A 20,994-nucleotide genomic window follows, 5' to 3' on the forward strand; every position below is an offset into this window, starting at 1 on the left:
GAGATTATGCTTCTTCTGATCACATCTTTACTTGAGAGGGTGTTGGTTTTTCCTCCAACAAAACTCCCCCAAATCCTGTTTGTGAAAAGCCTAGAAATTTTTGCTTTGGCTTCTTGTTACAGACCAGGAATTATAAAAGTTTTCAGCTCTCCTTTCACAAAGGTGTTGGCCTTTGAGACCATGCTTTGTGCAGCAGGCCCAGTCCCAGCTACTCAGAGCACCTAAGCTGAACCTTCTCCCAGCCCTTGGATGACATATTATCTTTCTCTGGTAGCTCTGGCCTCTTGTTCTCCTGTTAGCTATTTGTTATATAGTAGCTCTAGTATAATTAGTTACTTATTATTTTTCTTGCACTCACTCTACTGCAATAACATTTGTTATTTTTTTAAAAGGTATGGTCACAATATATAGCCTGGCTGGCCTGGAACTACTGCAATAAACTTTGAACATTCCTTCTCCTCCCTTCAAACTTACATATCACTGCAGCTAAATATTTCTAAAGCACACAATAACACTACTCCACTCTTTCAAAATACCAAGTATAATGGCATACAAATATGAAGGTGCTACGATGAAACCTATTACTTTATATGCTAACTTTAAAATTTAATAAATTAAAATTATGATTTGGTTGCAACCTAGTTTTGTAAATTTACTTTTTCTTTTTATCATTAAAGTATTATTGATGGAGCTAAATTTTTCACTACTCTTGTTAATATACTCGGAACAATCATGTCTCAAAAATTCAGTTCAGAAATCTTTTCTACCCTTCTTCCAACTTCTTTATAAAGCCTATGTTTCTTTACTAGATGGAGGTTATCTTGCCATCTGCTGAACTTTAGATCTCTCGTGAAACTCCTAACGTGTACCTCAAAATATACTAACTGAGGCTTCTGGTTCACTGTGTGAGCTAGAGAATACAGATACTAAAAAGACAAAGAACCAAGAGCATGCCTCTTGAAAACAGTAAGCTAGCTTTGAATCATGACTGTGCTCTTTAGTATTAGGTAATGGGAAAAGTTATTTTGCCTCTCTGTACCTCAGTTCTGACCTGCATGAAATACATAAAATAACAGTGCATGTCAGAGAAATGCTTATAAAAATTAAATGGGTTATTATCTATTAGGTGCATACAACAGTGCCAAGTTCATAGAACCCACTTAATAACTGCTTGCTAAAATTATGAAGGATAAAATTGGGACTATCTTGTTACCATATTGCCCAATCACATCTTTTCTACACAATAGGTGGCAGTTCAATATTTTAGAAGATACAATCAAAATAAACTAGTTAATTCAAAACATTATACAGCAATAATAAGATTAAGTGCTGGAAGAATTCATATATGAAAAGAACCTTCTTGAATGAGTTTGTAAGAAAATATTTTTATGAAGGAGGTTTTCTGCAGTGAAAGACCCAATGACCTTTAGGGTGAGGTATGGACCTATAAATCCCAGCTACTAGGGAGAGGAAGAAGCAGCTCTTGAGCCCAGGAATTCTAGACCAGCAACATAGGAAAGTTCTGTTCTCAAGAAGCTAAAGACCAGATTCAGGAGTGGGGTACATGTCCGTAACCACAGCACATGGATCCTGAGTGCAAAGCCTGCCTGGCTACATATACTTAAGCTGTTCTAGGCAAGCTGGGACACAGGATGATTTTACATTTGTAAGCATAAGATATTAAACACTCACCTAGGATGACAGCAGTGAGGGATTTCAAAATGAGACAGGTGAATTGAGCATTCCCAAATAAAAGGCATTTATAATAGGAAAAGATAAGTAATAAGCAGATACACAAACAAATAAATGATTCTATCAAACTAGCACAGTAAGATGAATATACAGATACTTGAAAGTTGGAGAAGAGTAAATTTGGTTTTGGATATGCTGAATTTTAGTAGATCATGAGAGAATTAAAAGTTATAAAAGGAAAGTAAAAGGTCTTTTTGTTTAGATTTATTCACTTTCATGTGTGTGTTTGATTGTATGCATGTATTTCACATGTGTACAGAACTCGAGGAGGGAATTGGACCTCCCAGAACTTGAGTTATAGATGACTATGACCCACCATATGGATACTAGGAACTGAACCTGGGTCCTCTGCAAGAACAGCAAGTGTTCTTAACCACTGAATCATCTCTCTAGTCCCAAGTAAGAAGTTTTGAAACTGGAAAGTCCTGGAAATGTAGGTGCTTTAGGGTTTCTATTGCTGTGAAGAGACACCATGACCATGGTAACTCTCATAAAGGAAAACATTTAATTGGGGTGGCTTACATTTGCAGAGGTTTAGTCTGCTGTCATCATGGTATGACATGGTGGCAAGCAGACAGATATGGTGCTGAAGAGAAGCTGAGAGTTCTACTACATCTAGCAGGCAACAGAAAGTAAACTGTCTCACTGGGAATAGCCTCGGCATAGGATACCTCAAAGACCACTCCCACAGAGACATGCTTCCTCCAAGTCCACACCTTGTAAAGGTGCCATTTCCTTTGGGGTTCATTTTCCATGAATCCACCTCAACAGGCATACATGAGAGTAAATATAATTTAGGATACTCTATATTAAGATTAACAGTCCAGTTACTAAATATCGCCAATGAGTATTTGGATGAAAGTTATATAAAATTTTGTAACTGGGAATACCAAGTAAAATAATTCAGCTCAGTGAAAATCTAAATTCTAGGGAGCATAGCTGGCTGAACTCTCAAATGTAAGACCATCAAAATCAAATGCATGGCAGGGTGGTGTGCAATCCTGAGCAGCAATGGCCACTCAAAGTATAAAGTTCGTGCAAGTGTTATTTAATAGCAGGAACCACTGCATAAATTGAACATAATTTCGAATTAAAGGAAATAGGTATCATTATAGGAGTAAACTCAAATTCTATTTTCTGACACATGCGTGTATATTAATTAAGATCGTCTAACACATTCATTTAACTGACTTTGCAGCTCAATGGTCGTAACTCTGTGACCTTTGAAGTGAAGAGCACAATTTCATAAATTCAAAGAAAAATGATGTTGTCTTTCAGTAACATATTACTGTACATTTTTAGGGAGAACTAGCACTGTAGTTGTGAAAGTGTTGAACAGAATTCATGGACTGTTTATTGATTTAAAAAAGCTTTATAATTTCTCCGTTCACATAAAATTTTCTCTGAATCACCCTTAATCATTTATTTCAGTCTCTTCAAAACTAATATATTCTGTTCTCATGGTTTAGACATTATCTTTTATTGTTTCTTTTAAGGTCTTGGACCTTTATTGTGCCATTTCTGAAGATTCAATTTGTATTTATTTCTTTGCTCTTTTGCCCTTAGGATTAGATTATGCTCATACATCCTATTCAGGAAGTGACATAAGCAGAAGCAGGAGCACAGGCATAGGGAGCTCTCGTGTCTTTCTCCACAGAACTGAGAACCTAAGCACGGTTTTGAGCCATCCAAGGAAATGTTTATGGTGGATGTGTATACACTTGTTTATCTGTGTTCTCACCAAGTATCATCCTTAGCCTATTTCTACCTTATTTTTGGTATTACAGTTCTCACTGACCCTGGAGTTCACCAGGCCAGTTGGCTAGTAGCCAACTCCAGAGATCCTCCTACCCCATGTCCCCAACTGCTGTGCTGGGGTTACAAATTCTATGCAGCTGGGCACCACATGTAGAGATCTTATGTAGGTGCTGTGGATCTGAACTCAGATCTTGTGTTTATGCAGCAAGCACATTTAGTGATTGGGTTACTTCCCCAGCCCCCATTTATTTAGGTGTATGTGTGTTTATTTTTATTTTTAGAATCAGAATTGATGTGGGATGTCCTTCTATATGCTGTGAATATGTTTTATTACCACTGGTTAATAAAGAAGCTGATTTGGGCAATAGCCAAGCAGAATAAAGCCAGGTGGGAAATCCAAGCAAAGATAAAGGGAAAAGGAAGGCCGAGTCTGGGAGACGCCAGTAGGCACCAGAGGAGCAAGATGAGCAGTAACAAGCCGTGAGCCTCATGGTAAAATATAGAATAATAGACAAGGGCTAATTTTAAGTTGTTAAAACTAGTCAATAATAAACCCGAACTAACAGACCAAACAATTTGTAATTAATATTAACCTTCAAAGTGGTTATTCGGGAACTGGCTGGTGGGAGAGAAACCTCCAGTTACACAGGGTCTTGCAATATAGCCTAGATTGGCTTAACCTAAAACTTGTGTTCTCCAATGCTTTGATGTCCTCAGTGCTGGGTTTATAGGCATTAACCACCAGATCTAACTATAATTGTGTTTCTATATACTAACAAAGAACAATTTAAAAATGAAAAAAAATCAAGAATATAATTTAAAATAGTTATGAACAGAATAAAATACTTAGGAAAAATGTCAACAGACTTATACATGGTTATAAAATAGTGCTGAAAGAAAATAAAGGAGACTCAAATAAATACAAAAATATCCTATGATTGTGGATGGAAAACTTAATATTGCTATGGTTTGAACACTACAATATTCTTAAATTCAACTTAAGACCCAATCAACAAGAGGGATACCATACTGTACCAGAAATCTAGGTAGCTATTAAGTGCTAGTGAAATAATGGTTAATGGAGGAGAATCTTCAATCACAAATTTACTAAACCAGCATAATCCTTAACAATAATCTATAAACATCTGTCCTTATATCCATATAGAAGTGGAGTCTTCATCTTTCACTAAGGAAACTTCTCAACAGACAGAGACCATTAAGAAACCACGACTACCTAAAATGCAGAGTGTCAAGTCTAGTCTCAATGAATACATCTACCTACAAAACAGTCTCACACATCAGTCTCAGGGAACACTGGAAGAAGGGAATTTACTCTGAGATTATGTCTCCTAGCAACATCAGTAGCTAGACCTGTAAAACTTACTAAACAGGATTGCCCAAACATGAGCTAAACAAGGATACACCAACAAACATGCCAAATTGGATGAGGAAAGTCCACGAAGCCTCAACCCTACAAAAGACCAGTAGGAAATTAAATAAAGCTGGGAGTAGGAGAGATGGTACTTCCCAGGAAAGAATACACCAACTGGTTGTCAGTGCCAAACCGCTAGCACTGAAAACAAGTAACATTAAATGGACTCAACAGGTTATATTTATGAATATGTATATACATAAATACATATATATATATACAATAACAATTAATGAAAAAATTTTGAGGCCATAAATTTGAAAGAGAACAGGGAAGGAGATATGGAAAGGTTTGGAGGGAGGAAAGAGATGGGAGAAATGTTGTTATTGAATAACAATCTCAAAAACAAACAAATCCAATGGAATTCTAAGGAACCCCAAATAGTCAAAATAATCTTTATAAACAAGAAGAAAGCTGGAGGGCGCTGCAGAGAGGACTCAGCGGTTAAGAACACTGATTGTTCTTCCAGAGAACAATCCCAGCACCTGCCAATTCCCAGCACCTGCTGTTTACACCTCTCTAACTCCAAGAGCTTACACTCTCTCACACACACGTTTACACCTCTCTAACTCCAAGAGCTTATACTCTCACACAAACACACATGCACAAACCAATGCACATAAAGTAAAATAAATAGTTTTCAAAAAGAAAGCTGGAGAACTCACACCTTTCAATTCAAAGCTTTCTACAAAGGGATCAAAATAGTGTGAGACTAGAATAAAAACAGACATTGCAACCAACAGAAATATACCCCCATACGATCAAATAATTTCTGACAAAAAAGATGAGACCGTTTATTGAGGGAAAGAGCAGTGTTTTTGGACAAATGGTGTTGACCACGCATTCAGTCAGTACTGAGTATGCCTTGACCAAGTTTTATTGCTGGAGTATGCATATGGTTCAGCTCACCTAGATACTGGATGTTTCCCCCAGAAACTGTAACTCCTGTTACAGTGAGCGTTCCCACTGCTACACTTTGCCAGTGCTCAACATCGTGTGCAGCTTTTCCTTTTTATTCTTTTGTTATATACCTCAATATGGTAGAGTTTTTTGTTCAGTTGGTTTGCTGGGCAAATGGTTTTAGTTTAGTGTTTTAAAAAAAAAACACTTTTTTTTTTCTGATACAGGGTTTCTCTGTAGCTTTGGAGCTATCCTGGAATTAGTTCTTGTAGACCAGGCTAGCCTCAAACTCACAGAGATCTGCCTGCTTCTGCCCCCCAAGTGATGTAATTAAAGGCGTGCACCACCACCACCCAGCTAGACCTTTAATTCTTATCACACACAAACGTTAATGTAAAATGAATTAACAAGCTAGTAAAAACAGTCAAACTATAAGCTTCATGGAGGAACTATAAAGGTTCTCTTCATATCCTTGGTTTGGCAGTGGATTCTTAGATACCAGAGTATACAAATTGAAAGGCATATAAATGAGACTTCATAAAAATTTAAACTGCATGAAAGGAAATTTGTAAGAAAATGGGTATAAAAGCTATAGAGCTAAGAAAATATTTATAGAATCATGCGTCAAATAAGGGTTTATAAAATCAATAACTAAAAGAAAAACTCAACCCCCAAAAACGTTTCTTCCATGAAATACACCTAGCCAACATACCTATACAAAGATTCTTAACATTTTAGTCATTAGGAGAGTATAAATTAAAACTACAGCAAGACACCACCAATACTATAGGATAGCTGAAACAACAACACTGCAGAAACAATAAAATAACAAGTGTTCAGAAAGACACAAAGAAAATGGAATCTTCATATACTACGGGTGAAAATGTGAAACAGTACACTTGCTGTCGAAAACAGACTGATGATTTTCTCCACACTAAACAGAGAATTATCACATGAATCATCAATTCTACTTAGTTGTACACACTCAAAATAAGTAAGAACTGGAACACACACACACACACACACACACACACACCCATGAGTAGCATTCATACATTTATAACAATGTCTAAAGGCAGAAACATCCTAAATGTCCAAATAGTGCACCAATAGATAATATTCACATATGGTAGACTATTTAATAAAAAGAAACCACAATATGGATAAACAATAAAATATACTAAGTGAGAGAAGAAATATTCTCACACCTCCCCTTTTTGAAAATATTCAGAATAGGTGTATCTACAGACACAAAATACATATTGGTGGCTGCTAGGCATCAAGAAGGCAGAGCAACTGCTTGATAGGTATAAAGTTTCCCATTATGATGATTTTAAAATTTTAGAGCTACACAGAAGTGGTTATCGTCCAACATTATGATTACACTATACTACATAATACTCAACCATTCACTTTTGAAAGGTAATTTTATATTATATAAATTTCATTTCAATTTTAGAAAAATGTTAAACTAAATCCACTTACCCAACAACTAACCAAATTAAAAAAACTATATTGAGATATCAAAAAGACAAATTGCATACACTATCAAGCGCTGGAAAAGTGGAGCAATGGGAACGCTCACAAGCTGGAAGAATAAATTGGTCACAACTATTTAAGAGAAACAGCCAGGATCTAGAAGGGCCAGCTCAGCATAGGTTGGTCAGTGTACAACAAGTACCAACAGAAGGAAGTGTCTACTGTTTGGCAGTGCACTATGCTAGAATATTGCAGTGTAAAAATGAGAAGCTACAGTTCTTTAACACACAGACATAGGTGAGGAACTGTAACACAACGTAGTTCAGCTCTGGGGTGGATGGGTATTAGTTTTAGATTAACAGCTCATATGAGTCCTAGATTTAATCACTTACTAGTTAGTTATGATTTTAGGCAAATTTGAATTTTATTTCTGTATCAATTCTGAATAGTTTTTCCTTTCTACTCAAGGAATATATTTGTACTGTAGGAGGTAGATTAAGATACTGATTTTTGAGTCAGGCAACCATTTTGAGACTGAATTCCAACCATTTACCCTTCATACTTTTAGGCAAATCTGAATTTTATTTCTGCATTAATTATGGAATTTCTTTCCTTTATTCTCAAGGCTACAGTTTTGATCTTTGCTTCTAATTATTTGGTCAACAACTCAATTCCATCTAAAAAATATGAAGATTCTATACTACATTAAAAAACAAAACAAAATGAAAACTAAGCTTCTTAAGCTTATGTATTTACCCCCTGCCTTTCCAGCTTCATCTCACACTGTGTCCACCATACTGCAGAAGTAGTTCTCGCCTATTACCTCATCTTAAACAGTTTGTGACGGGTCTTCTTTCATAGATTCACTCTTTTTTAGCATAAAAAGTGATTTTTCACAGCTTATTGACAAAAGGGTCTTACCTGTGTAATTATATTCAACATACGGATTAATGATAGAGAATAAAGTTTATCTTGTTTAGGAGAGTAGTTTGATGTATACAATGAATTAGTAAGTTAGCATTCAAATGCATCCTTATATTTCCTGAATATCTTATTTAAATATTTAGAAATTACTATTTCCAGGAGTAGAGAGATGGCTCAATGGTTAAGAACACTGGCTGCTCTTCCGGAGGCCTTGTGTTTGATTCGAAGAATTCACACAACTATCTGTAGTTCCAGTTTTAGGGATCCTGGTGCCTTCTTCTGCCCTCTCCTGACACCAGGCATATACATGATTCACAAACATGCAGGTAAACACTCATACACATTGCAGGCAGGCAGGAAGGAAGGAAATTGCATAAGGAAGTTACTATTTCCTCAGTTCCAACCACATTGCTGTTTCAGAATATCTTAGATTTTTTTAAAAAATGGTTCTTTTGTTTTAGTCACTTGAATCTAATTGAACGTCAAAATGTGTCACCTTTGACTAGCCTCACTAGTTGAGAATATGAAGAGATAGCCCAAGGAACTTAAAACCATGCCAAAAGATTGTCCTGTACAATTGTCTTGTACAATGGGTATTGAGTGACTGAGTGAACAAATCAGTGAGATCAACCTAATTCCATAATTTAATTCAGTTTATCCTATAGACCCCACAGTGGATATGGAGATTAAAAAAAAGACATGACCTAAACCATCAGGTTATTTATGGTGACGGAGGAGTGTAAACAACTAGGTCATAACAATCCAAGAATTATACCTCAGTCTCAAAAAATATATTCTCACTACTAAGAAGGCTAGATACAGCAGAAATATAAAATATAAAAACTAAACCTTATAATACAGAATGTAGGAAGGCATATATCATGAAAGGGAATAAAAGATGCAAATGTGACATTGTTTCGGTCAGAAGAAAATTGGATTACAGATTAGTCTACAAGGACCAGAGTGCTAGTACTGTCTAATGGCTGATAAATGCGGGCTTTGAAAAGTCAAAAGAAAAGTCTCTGCTTCTCTATAGGTATATCTCACTTATATTTTAAAATATGAAAATTACCCTTCTAGAAAATACTTAATATCGTATGATTTGTCTTCTATGAATTACTTCCCTTTTGCAAAAACAAAATATAATTTACTTAAGTACCAGTTTTGTTTAATATCATAATCTCACAAAAACAGAAGTGTTCATTTTGGAAATATAGAGGAAAACATAGAAAATAGCATTCATTTAATCAGTAACATCTCTGTCTAGAACAGTGGTTCTCAACCTGTAGATCGTAATTCCCTGGGGTCGCTTATCAGATATTTACAATACAATTCATAACAGTAACAAAATTACAGTTATGAAGTAGCAATGAAACAACTTTGTGGTTGGGGTCACTGCGACATGAGGAACTGTATTAAAGGATTTCAGCATTAGGGAGATTGAGAACCACTGCAGTAAAACAGGTAGCATTTACTTGTTATAAAATCGGCTGTGTTCTCAGATTTCAAAGCACACAGATGTAGTAAGATTCAAGGTAGCAGTAATTAATTATACATGTAGGCTTCACAAAAGACTCACTTTAAACACTTAATTATCAATATTATCCTGGCATTGTTAAAATTAATTGTAGAGTATTTCCATTATACAAAGTTTCTAAGAAAAAAATAAATTTATATTTAAAAAATTAAAGCCAATAATCACAAGAGAAATGGTAAAAAGAGCATCTTTGTGTTGTATGAAATAGTTTTTGTATGAGATTATTAAAATGAATATGACATTAGGGAGGATTAAACAGTAGAATAAGGTAGTGCTAAACCATTAATAATTTTATTAATCTTTGAAAATTAAATCCAAGTATCTGCCCCTTCCACCTTTATATACACATATCATTATTCTCATAGTATTTTATTAAAGTATACACAAATGTGTAAACTAGGATGAAAGTCTTAGATACATATAAATGTACGCTCTGTTCTATGCTCTGAAGAAGGCATTTTCTTCTTACCCAAAGAAAGCTACTAAACAAGACGAGATAGTTAATACAGCAGAGTATGAAATCCCACTGTGTTCTGCATTCTTCTGTTTACAATGGAATGTCATAGTACAGAAAAATCCCTGCCTTAGTTGTAAAACATCCATTCGATTTCATTTCTATGTGAAGAAAAAAAATGTTTTCTTTTCTTTTCCTCCCTCCCTCCCTCCCTCCCTTCCTCCCTCTCTTTTTTCTTTTTGAGACACGATTTCTCTAAGTAACAGTCCTGGCCATCCTGGAACTTGCTTTGTACACCAGGCTCACCTTGAACTCAAAGAGATCTGCCTGCCTCTGCCTGGGATTAAAGGCGTGTGTACTATCATGCCCAGCTGAAGAAATAAGTATTAGAAAAGAAATTCTGAATATAAATTTAGTAACAGAGAAAAATCAAGGCAAAGCTTTAGAACTGGAAAGGGGTCAAGGTTTGTGCTTAGAAACCAGGACTTTAGAAGGGAATGAGTGCACATCTGGCTAGAAGGGGGTGGTGTGGGCAACGCTGAGACCATCAGCAAGGGCAATTGTCAATGGTTCTCTTGTCCTCTCAGAGACTGCAAGGGCATCCTAGATAACACACAATAATTTCTTTAGGGAAAGGGATGGTGCCCAAAGACTGGTAATGGACTTCTTACAGGCTCTGGGCAAACAAGAACTTGAAATGAAGAATTTGTTGGGAAAAACTGATAAAACTGGCAAATTTTGTATTCTGTTATCATACTTGCTATATTCTGACAAGGTTGTGAAAATACAGGGACTTAATTTTCACAAGAAGTGATTTTAAAAGATGCACAATAGGATTTTAATGAAGCAAGATACAAAACATGTAATGAATAAATATTCCGATTTCTTTTTAAACTCTCATAAAGAATAATCTTTTCTATCCTGGTGATCCAAAGAACTACAGAGTGGACTTTCTTATACCTATTCTGTAAAATGGTTCTCCCTTTTTCTAGTTCTTCACTTAAATAAAGTATCTTTGATTTAAAACACAAATACATAAAATATGAGTGTTCTAATAAACAAAATTTAAACATTTACTTTTTGGCAAAAGACATATTTCTGGAACTGACATTGGCACAAACAAATTATTCTGAAGTGAAAAACTTTTTAGGAGATATATTTGATAAAAATGGTTTTCTTGAAGGATTAACTAGTAAGTTGTAGCATGAATTCTAATTGGTATTAATAATAAAATCCTGGAGTCAAATATTGGGGGGTGAAAGCTGAGAGATCACAGAAGCAGTGCAGCCAGCCACTAGAGAATTCTTACCTCTATAAATACTCAGACCCAAATGGGTGATCCTGTCCTCAGACTGCACTGAGCTCCTGTTACCTCCCGCCTTATCCTCTCTCCTCCAAGCCACACATCTCCTCTCTTCACCTTCCTAGTGCTGGGATTAAAGGCATGTGATCCCAACTACTTGGATCACCTTTGTGTGAGCTCTGTTTCTTTTAGACTGGATCAATTTTGTATTGCCCAGGGTGGCCTTGAACTAACATGATCCCTCTGCCTCTGTCTTCCAAATCCTGAGATTAAAGGTGTGTGCCACCATTGCCTGGCCTCTAGTGACTTAGCTTTGCACTCTGATCTTCAGGCAAGCTTTATTTGTTAAGACACAAACAAAATATCACCACCATAAGTGTTAAGTAGCAAGCTGATATTTCCAAGGATGAATACAAAGAGTTGATTGTGCTGGTCCTGATGGCCCAAATCTTTAATCCCAGCACTCAGGAGGCAGAGGCATGCAGATCTCTGTGAGTTAGAGGACAGCCTGGTCTACAAAGTGAGTTCCTGGACAACCAGGACTGTTACACAAAAAAATTCCATCTTGAACCCCCCCCCCCAAAAAAAAGAGTTGACTGCTAAGGTAAATGCTTGAGACTGATCACTGGAGACTTCAGCTTTCATTGTCTAATTACATTAAAAAACCTTAAGCAAAACAAAACAAAAATTTCATAAGATCTTCAGACAAAAATGTCTCATTAATACTCCAGTGTTCTCAGGGCTTGTATCTTTTTTATTGTGTGTATGTACACAGACATGTAAAAATGCACAAATGTGTGTGTTGTGTGCCATTCTCCAGTAGCCATTTACTGTTTTTCTATATGTGGGTATTGGAAATCAACCTCAGGCCCTCATACTTTCTTGACAAGCATTTACTAACTTGTTTCTTTTGGTTCTTTTTTAAGCATGGGAAAATGATACTCAATTTAACAAACTTAAAAGCACTGTGCTAGTCAAATTGCACTAGTCAAATAACAGAAAGGTAAGAGTGGCAACTACAGAATAGCAGATAACAAAAAGAAGCAATAAACAGACTGGTATTTATGCCTTTTAAATAACAATAGGAAAATAATCTACATAACCACTTAATGTAGTTTTGCAGATGGCTACAGAGACTAGGGAATGACTGAATTAAACTTATTTCCCTAAAAGTTACAAACATCTGTTTTAACTGAGCTAAAATGTTTTTTTTTTCCCCCTCAAAGAGTGGTAGTGTGCTGGAGCCTAAACACATCAACTAGTTTCAGAAACTTTTTGTTTCTGTTAAGTATATCCAAAATTAAACATTAAACTGCAACAATTTAAAATTAACTTATAGTAAAAAAAAGTGAGTTTCAAGTATCTCACCTGCAAAATGTTTGAGACCAAAATGCTTAGTTTAGAGGGTTGCACTTCCGTATATTCTCACAGAAAAGTCTCCCAGGGTTGAGCAACCCCTCACCTGAGACTCTGAGCAGGATGCTCAAAACATGGCAGACTTTGGAGTTTCTCCAGTTGCAGATTAGTGTGCATTCCTCTTTTACTACAGCTGACTACTGTGTATGTCTCTGAGGATGTTACATACTGTATCCGTAGGAGGGAAAGTGAGCGGTGACCATGCAGCTCTTCCCAACAATGCTTCACACTCACAGTGGGAGAAAGCAAGCCACTGAAGCTGAACAGTGCTACAAATCAAGGTTCCTTCCCTCCAAAGAAACATTTGAAAACAATCTACCAGTACACAACTGTTATGGCATTAAATCTCTCTCTCTCTCTCTTTTTTTTTTTTTTATTTTTCGAGACAGGGTTTCTCCGTAGTTTTTTTTGGTTCCTGTCCTGGAACTAGCTCTTATAGACCAGGCTGGCCTCGAACTCACAGAGATCCGCCTGCCTCTGCCTCCCAAGTGCTGGGATTAAAGGCGTGCGCCACCACTTCCCGCCTCTTACGGCATTCTAAAATGTTGATGCAGAGAGTTTGTTTAAAATGTTTGAGATAGGTCTGCCGCCGGATGGCTGCTCTGAGGAGTTGGATGTCCCGGAGCGTGGCCTCCCTGTTCAGGTATGGACAGCGTGTTCCCGTCGTGGCTAACTCAAAGAAACGCTGTTTCTCAGAATTGATAAGACCATGGCACAAAACTATGTTGGCTGGATTCGGCGTGACCCTGTGTGCAGTCCCTATCGCTCAGAAATCGGAGCCTCAGTCTCTTAGAAACGACGCACTAATGAGGAGGCCGTGTCTCTGGTGACAGACAGCACCTCCACCTTTCTGTCTCAAACCACGTATGCTCTGATCGAAGCCATCACCGAGTATATGAAGGCTGTTTATACGTTAGTGTCTCTGTATCGACAATATACAAATCTACTTGGGAAAATGAATTCACAGGAGGAAGATGAAGTGTGGCAGGTGATTATAGGAGCCAGAGTTGAGATGACTTCAAAACAGCAAGAATGCTTGAAGCTGGAAACCACAAGGATGACTGCAGTTGGCCTGTCAGAGATGGCTGCGGAGCCGCCTATCAAACTGGAGCCGATCAGGCCTCTATAACTGCCAGGAATCACATCCAGTTGGTGAAGTCGCAGGTGCAGGAGGTGCGCCAGCTCTCCCAGAAAGCAGAAACCAAGCTGGCTGAAGCACAGACACAAGAATTGCACCAGAAAATCCAGGAAGCTGGTGATGAGAGAGCTGACCAGGAAGAGGAGGCCTACCTGCGGGAAGATTGAAGCCTTGAGCCCACTGCCCTATCTGCCCACTCAGTGGGGAAAGCAGGTGATGGCATCCACCTGGTATCACCCCAAGTCTGCGGAGACAACAGGCTCTGCCCTTGCCGGTCATACCGGAAGCCTTTTGTGAGCTGTGCCTACCCTTTTCTGGTCTGTCTTTGAGCCTGGTTCACCCAACACTGTCTCACTCAGCACCTCTCTCGCCATTTTTTTTACCTTACACCCAAAGTATTTTTTCTGCCATACCCTCAAGTTCAATTGCTGTTTAGCTGCAGTTTTTAATATTACTCAGATTTTCAAGTATAATTTAAAGTTTGCTCCAAAAGAGGAAGCCTATCTGGTTTGTAAGATTTGTGTTTATAATGTCCTTTGTCCCTGTGAGCACAGCTCAGCTAAGGAGTTTCTTAGAGTGTGACTGTTCCTGGTGCTCCCCACAAGCCTTCTAACACATGCTTCCTGCTCGCTCCTTCAAGTTTCTCTGCTGTGTCCAAAGGAAGAGAAGTTGGTGTTTGCATTAAAAAAAAAGTCATAAAAAAATGTTTGAGATATTTGAAAAGCTGCTTCCTGAAAACAAGTCAATGATGACATACAGAAAAATAATAATGCTAACAATATAGTAATATATGACACAGTAATAAGATACTAGTTTAAAAATTACATCCATATTAGAATACTCCATAAAACAAACAAATGAGCACTCTTATTTCATAGAGAAGACTATGCCATCCATCTTCAACCAACTGATACGATTCTTAGAGTCTGTTATCCTGAGGAGAAATAAGTAAGAGCCACCACCAGTCACTGCTGAGTTCTTCTCAGGATGGCGCTCTTATTTCTGGCACCTGGAACCAAAGCCTACACTTGTTGAGATGAAAACTGAGGAAAACAGCCGTGTTTCCTAGAATTAGTTTTCAAGGTGTCACACTATAGGAAGTAAGGAGGTTAGGACATCAGCATCTTCTGTTTTGGAATAAGTCAAGAAGTTTTGCTTTTGCAGGTAACAGGGAAAATGTCAGTTGGAAACAGTGGGAAGGAAAGAGAGAGGGGAGGGATTCAGTATGTTAGAGAACGTGTGTGTGTGTGTGTGTGTGTGTTTGTATACATTATCAAAGGAGTAGTATCCTTTGGGGAGGATATACTCACATGGATGAACTTAAAACTGTTGAGATTTGAAGCTGTCTTAAACCATACAATCACAGAGTATGTACTAATGTAATTTAAAAGGAAAGATAAGCTGATTATAATTTTGGATCTTTACAGTTACATTATTTGTGTTCTGAAAATAATTTCACATCTTACAACATTTATAAAGTAAGGTAGAAACTATCAAACCGAAAAAACAGATATGAGGAGGTAAATCAGGAGTTTCAACAAGTACTTCTATGCAATAAAAAACACTGCGAGTTGGGATACTTTCTTCTCAAGAATACAACCAAGTATCTTTTCGACCAAAGAGGCTTATTTAAATTTGGAAAACGAAATAAAATAAGCATATTCATTCAAATGACTAAAAAACCCAATTACTTCTAAAGACCTTTTTTTTTTCCTATTCTTAGAGCAAGCGAATCAATCCAGTAGCACAGAGAAAAGTACAGTAATAATTATAAGACAGTTTCTCAGAAGATGAAATGCCAGCTGCATAGAAGATGTTGTGATTCACGGACTCTGCTTTTTTTGAGGTCTTCCAACTCAATACTAACCAGACCCATCTAGATTAGCTTATGAAATCTGACAAGGGTGCAGCCGATGGCAGTAAGGATGCAGAATAGTGATTTTATTTCTTATTTTATGCATTGCAGCCCCAGGGAAAGAGATAACGAGAACAAGAATGAAATCCAGGTCTCCAACATAAAACACTCAGAACATTACTACTAGGTCACCAGGGGGAGAAAAGACAATGCTTGATTTTAAAAGAGTTTGGTATGTTATGGTAGAAAATATGGTTGTGGCTTTCCATGGACAGTAAAATCTTATTCTCATTAATCAGCAATCTGAATAATTATTCACAAATTGATTATCTTATTGGATTAAAACACTAGCTAAATCATTTTAGAAACTGAATTAAAAGATAATTACCAACTTTTAAGATATCAGACAATGATAAAATAATCAAAAATGTTTTAAAATTTATTGAATTTATCTAACACTTGGAGATTTATCTAACATTTGGAGATTGTCATTTTTTATTTATTGCTATAAAAATGATGTAGGTGCTGTCATTAATGAAGAATCATGGTAAATTCTAAAGAAATTACCTAAGTTGAGCCTTTTAAGATCTTAAGAAGGTAGAGCAATTTATTTATTTATTTTTAGATTATTATTATTATTATTATTATTATTATTATTATGGTTTTTTTTTGAGAAAGTGTTTTTCTGTGTAGTCCTGGCTGTCCTGAAACTTACTCTGTAGACCAGGTTGGCCTCCAACTCAAAGATCCACCTGCCTCTGCCTTTTAAGTGCTGGGATTAAAGGCGTACGCCACCACCAACCAAAGGTGAAATTATTTGTATGGATTAGATGCAGCTTTATAATCTATTTTTGGGAAAACCTTGAAAGACAACAAAGAAAAGAAATCTTCACAGTGGGCAGAACTCTGGGCAGTACACATGGTCATACATTATGTTTGGAAGGAGAAATGGTCAGATATATGATTGTTCGCTGATTCATGGGCTATAGTCAATGGATTAGCTACATGGTCAGAAACTTGGAAAGAGCATGATTGGAAAATTGGTAAGAAAGATAGCTGGGGAAGAAGTATGTGAACAGATCTCTGTAAACGGGCAAAGGATGTGAAGATACTTGTGTCCCATGTAAATGCTCATCCAAAGGTGGCTTCAGTAGAGGAGGAAATGAGTAATCACAGATAAGAAGACCCATTCTGTGGACAGCTACCCTCTCTCCCCAGCCATCTCTGCCATTGCCCCATGGACCCATGAACAAAGTGGCCATGGGGGCAGAGATAAAGGTTATACATGAGCTCAATAACATAGACCTCCACTTATCAAGGCTGACTTGGCTATAGCTGCTGCTGAATGCCAGATCTGCCAACAGCAGAGACCAACTTTGAGTCGCAGATACAGCATCATTACTCAGGGTAATTAGTCAGCAAGGCTGACTACACTGGCCACTTACTTCATAGAAAGCACAACTCTTTATCCCTTACTGGAGTAGATACTTATTCTGATTATGGCTTTGCCTACCTGCACATAATGCTTCTGCCAAACTACCATCTGTAGACTTACTGAGTACTATATCCACTGTCATGGTATTCCACACATTATTGATTCTGACCAATGAACTTCACTTCATAGTCACAGAAGTGGGACAGTGGACCCATTGGTCTTACCATGTTCCTCCATATCCTGAAGCAACTAGCCTGATAAAAAGAGGGAATGGCCTTTTGAAGACACAGTTACACTGCCAAGTAGATGGCGGTAGTCTGGAGGACAGGGGCAGGTTTTCTAGAAGGCAATATAAGCTTTGAATCAGCTTCCAGTATATGGTAGGGTCTCTCACATAGCCATGATTCACGACTACAGGATTCAAGGGGTGGAAAATGGAATAGTTCAACTCACTATCACCCTTAGTGACCCAATAGGAAATTTTTTGTTTCCTGTTCCTTTTATTTTGAGTCTGGTGGCCTAGAAGTTTTGGTTTCACAGAGGAGAATGTTCCTACAGGAGACACAACAAACATCACTTTGAACTGGAAGTTTAGGCTTCTCGTTGGCTGCTTTGGGCTTCTGATGCCCTTGATTCAACAGGTTAAGAAAGAAATAACGGTGTTAGGAGGGATAACTGATCCATGCATATATGTATGAAATTATCAAAGAATAAATAATTTTTAAATAAAAAAGTTGGGGATGGAGAGATGACTCAACAGTTAGGAATACTGGCTGCTCTTCCAGAGAACCAAGTTCAACTCAACAGCATTGCAAATGGTAGCTCAAACTGTCCAAACTCCATTTCCAAGAAATTGGCTCTCTTTAGGCCTTGTAGGCATCAGGCATGCATGCGGTGTACAGATATGAACACAATCTGCTCTTGCAGAAAATCTGAATTAGATTTTCAGCACTCATGTCAGGCACCTTACAAGGGCCTAACTCCAGCTCCGTGGGTTCTGACCCCCTCTTCTGGTCTCTTTGGGTATGTACACACATACAGGTAGGATAGAGACGAAGACACAAAAATAAAAATAAATCTTAAAAATACTAAAATAAAATTATAGAAGAATATTACCACAAACACAAACTAAAACAAAAATTTACAAAAAACTCCATGTATATAAAATGATTAACAAGTGAAAATTTACTTTAGAATTTAAGACTGGTTTAACATTAAAAATATTAATCAATAGCATTTTCTATACTAATAGATAAAAGAAAAACTACATAATTGTATTAAATGCAGAGAAAAAGACTGACAAAAATCTAACATCTAACTCATGATTAAAACCACAAGCAAATTAGAAATAAAAGAGATTTTCCTCACTTTGATTAAGAGTATCTGATAAAAGCTTCACATTGATACCATAATTAGTGTTGTGAAGACTACCCTAACACACATGCAGGTAAAACACCCACACACATAAAATAAAGACAAATAACTCATTTTAAAAGAATGAACTGGGGCGTGGGGACATGGCTCAGTATGAGGACCTGAGTTCAGGTTCCCCAGCACTGATATAAAATCTGGGCATGACAATGCATGCCTGTAACCCCAGTGGGGGTTGGGCTTTAAGAGGGGAAAAGACATCAGATCCTGGGGGCTTGCTTCCCAGCCAGACATCAGATCCTGGGGGCTTGCTTCCCAGCCAGTTTAGCTGAAAGAAAACTCCAGGTTCAGGAAAGATCGTGTATAAAGTAAGGTAGATGTAACATGAACGGGTCTGGCCCGCTTGTTGGTGTTTTTGTCCCGCCCAGTACCCCGCAACTGTTTAGCCCCAAAGAAAATCACTCATAGGTCTCCATAAATTATAAGCTGATTGGCCCATTAGCTCTAGCCTCTCACTGGCTAACTCTCACATCTTGATTAACCCATTTTTCTGATCTATGTTAGCCATGTGGCTCAGTATCTTTTTTCAGTGGGGCAGATCACATCCTGCTGCTTTGGTGGTCTCGGCAGGAGTGGGGGGGAATCAACTTCCTCCTTCCCAGAATTCTCCCATTCTCATTACATCATTTCTACTTCCTGTCTGGTTTTCCTGCTTATATTTCCTGCCTGGCCAATCAGCGTTTATTTATAACATGATTGACAGAATACAGACAATTCTCCTGCACCAGGTAGAGAAGCAATAGAGGAAAAAATCCTGATGTCAGCCTTTGACCTCTATACATGCCTATGTAAGAGAGCACAACACCTTCTACAACCCACCTACCAAACCCCAAAGAATGAGCATGGTGACTTATGTGCATTATCTGTCTCAGTTAGGGATTCTATTGCTGTGAGGAGACACCATGACCACAGCAATTTTTATAAAGGAAAAACATTTAACTGTGGTGGGTGGCTTAGGGTTCAGAAGTTTAGTCCATTATCACGGTGGGAAGTAAAGGCAGCATGCAGGCAGACATGATGCTAGAGAAGTAGCTAAAAGTTCTTATATCTTGACTCACAAGCAACAGAAAGTGGTGTAATGATATTTTGCTTATGTTTTAACAAATAAAGCTTGCCTGAAGATCAAAAATGCGCAGCTAAGTCACTAGAGGCCAGTCTGTCTAAAAGAGAAACAAAACTCACACAAAGGTGATCCCAGCACTTGGGCTCCCACACCTTTAATTCCAGGGAGGTGGAGACAGGAGAGATACGGCTGGGTAGAGAGGAGAATATAAGGTGGAAGGAGGCAGAAGCTCAGTGCAGTCTGAGGTTTGGTGGAAACTGATGAAATCTGAAGATGCAGTCTGAGGACAGGATTGTTGTCCCTTTGGCCTGAGTATTGATAGAGATCTCTCTAGTGGATGGCCTCTCTGCTTCTCTGATCTTCAGCATTAACCTCTGTATCTGATTCTGAGTTTTATTATTAAGACCAACTAGAATTCATGCTACGAAGTGGTCTGAGACACTGGGCATGGCTTGAGCATATATGAATGCTGTGGGATAACCCTTTTGTATGCTGTGAATATGTGCTGCTCTCATTGGTTGATAATAAAAGCTGAATTGGCCTATAGTCAGGCAGAATACAGCTAAGCCAGAAAGCCAAAGAGAGATACAGAGAGAAGGGTGGAGTCAGGGAGAGAGACTCAAGCCAGCTGCTGGAGAAGCAAGGTGTCTAGGAAACAGATAAAGTCACAAAGCCATGTGGCAAAATAAAGATTAATAGAAATGGGTTAATTTAAATGTAAGAGCTCATTAGGGCTAATCCTGAGTTATTGGCCAAATATTTATAATTACTATTAAGTCTCTGAGTGGTTATTTAGAAATGGCTGTAAGATGGGGTGGGACAGAGAAATTTCCATTTATATATGGTGCTCCAGCATGTGGACGAAATGTCCACATACAATCTGACAGAGTTTAAAAAAGGTTTCTAGATACACAAGAACAGAGCCAAGCACGGCTTCCTTGTAGCTGCGTTTCCCAGGTGCGCTCTGTTTACCTTTAAGAGAAAGTTTCCTGGTTTAGTGTTAGCAACAAAAACTGGTGGCTCTTTTAAGAGGCCTTGCTACCAAATACTTGTATGGTGTTTATGAGCAAGTGGGCAGCATGACAGTCGGTGGCAGTGTGGACCTAGAAACTCCCCA

General features: G+C 37.8%; 1 protein-coding gene and 1 pseudogene across 2 annotated transcripts in view; one reads left to right on the forward strand and one right to left on the reverse strand.

The window, feature by feature from the left end:
* Dnajc1 (DnaJ heat shock protein family (Hsp40) member C1) overlaps window positions 1-20,994 on the reverse strand; it is a 166,570-nt gene that overhangs the window by 31,986 nt on the left and 113,590 nt on the right. The gene's annotated exons all lie outside the window — the stretch shown is intronic.
* Window positions 13,549-14,475, forward strand: LOC121432704 (annotated as a pseudogene).

The sequence above is a fragment of the Microtus oregoni genome, unplaced genomic scaffold (genome assembly GCF_018167655.1).
Source record: "Microtus oregoni isolate MIOR12 unplaced genomic scaffold, Mior012 000035F_ref0000213, whole genome shotgun sequence".
In the NCBI taxonomy this organism is placed as follows: domain Eukaryota; kingdom Metazoa; phylum Chordata; class Mammalia; order Rodentia; family Cricetidae; genus Microtus; species Microtus oregoni.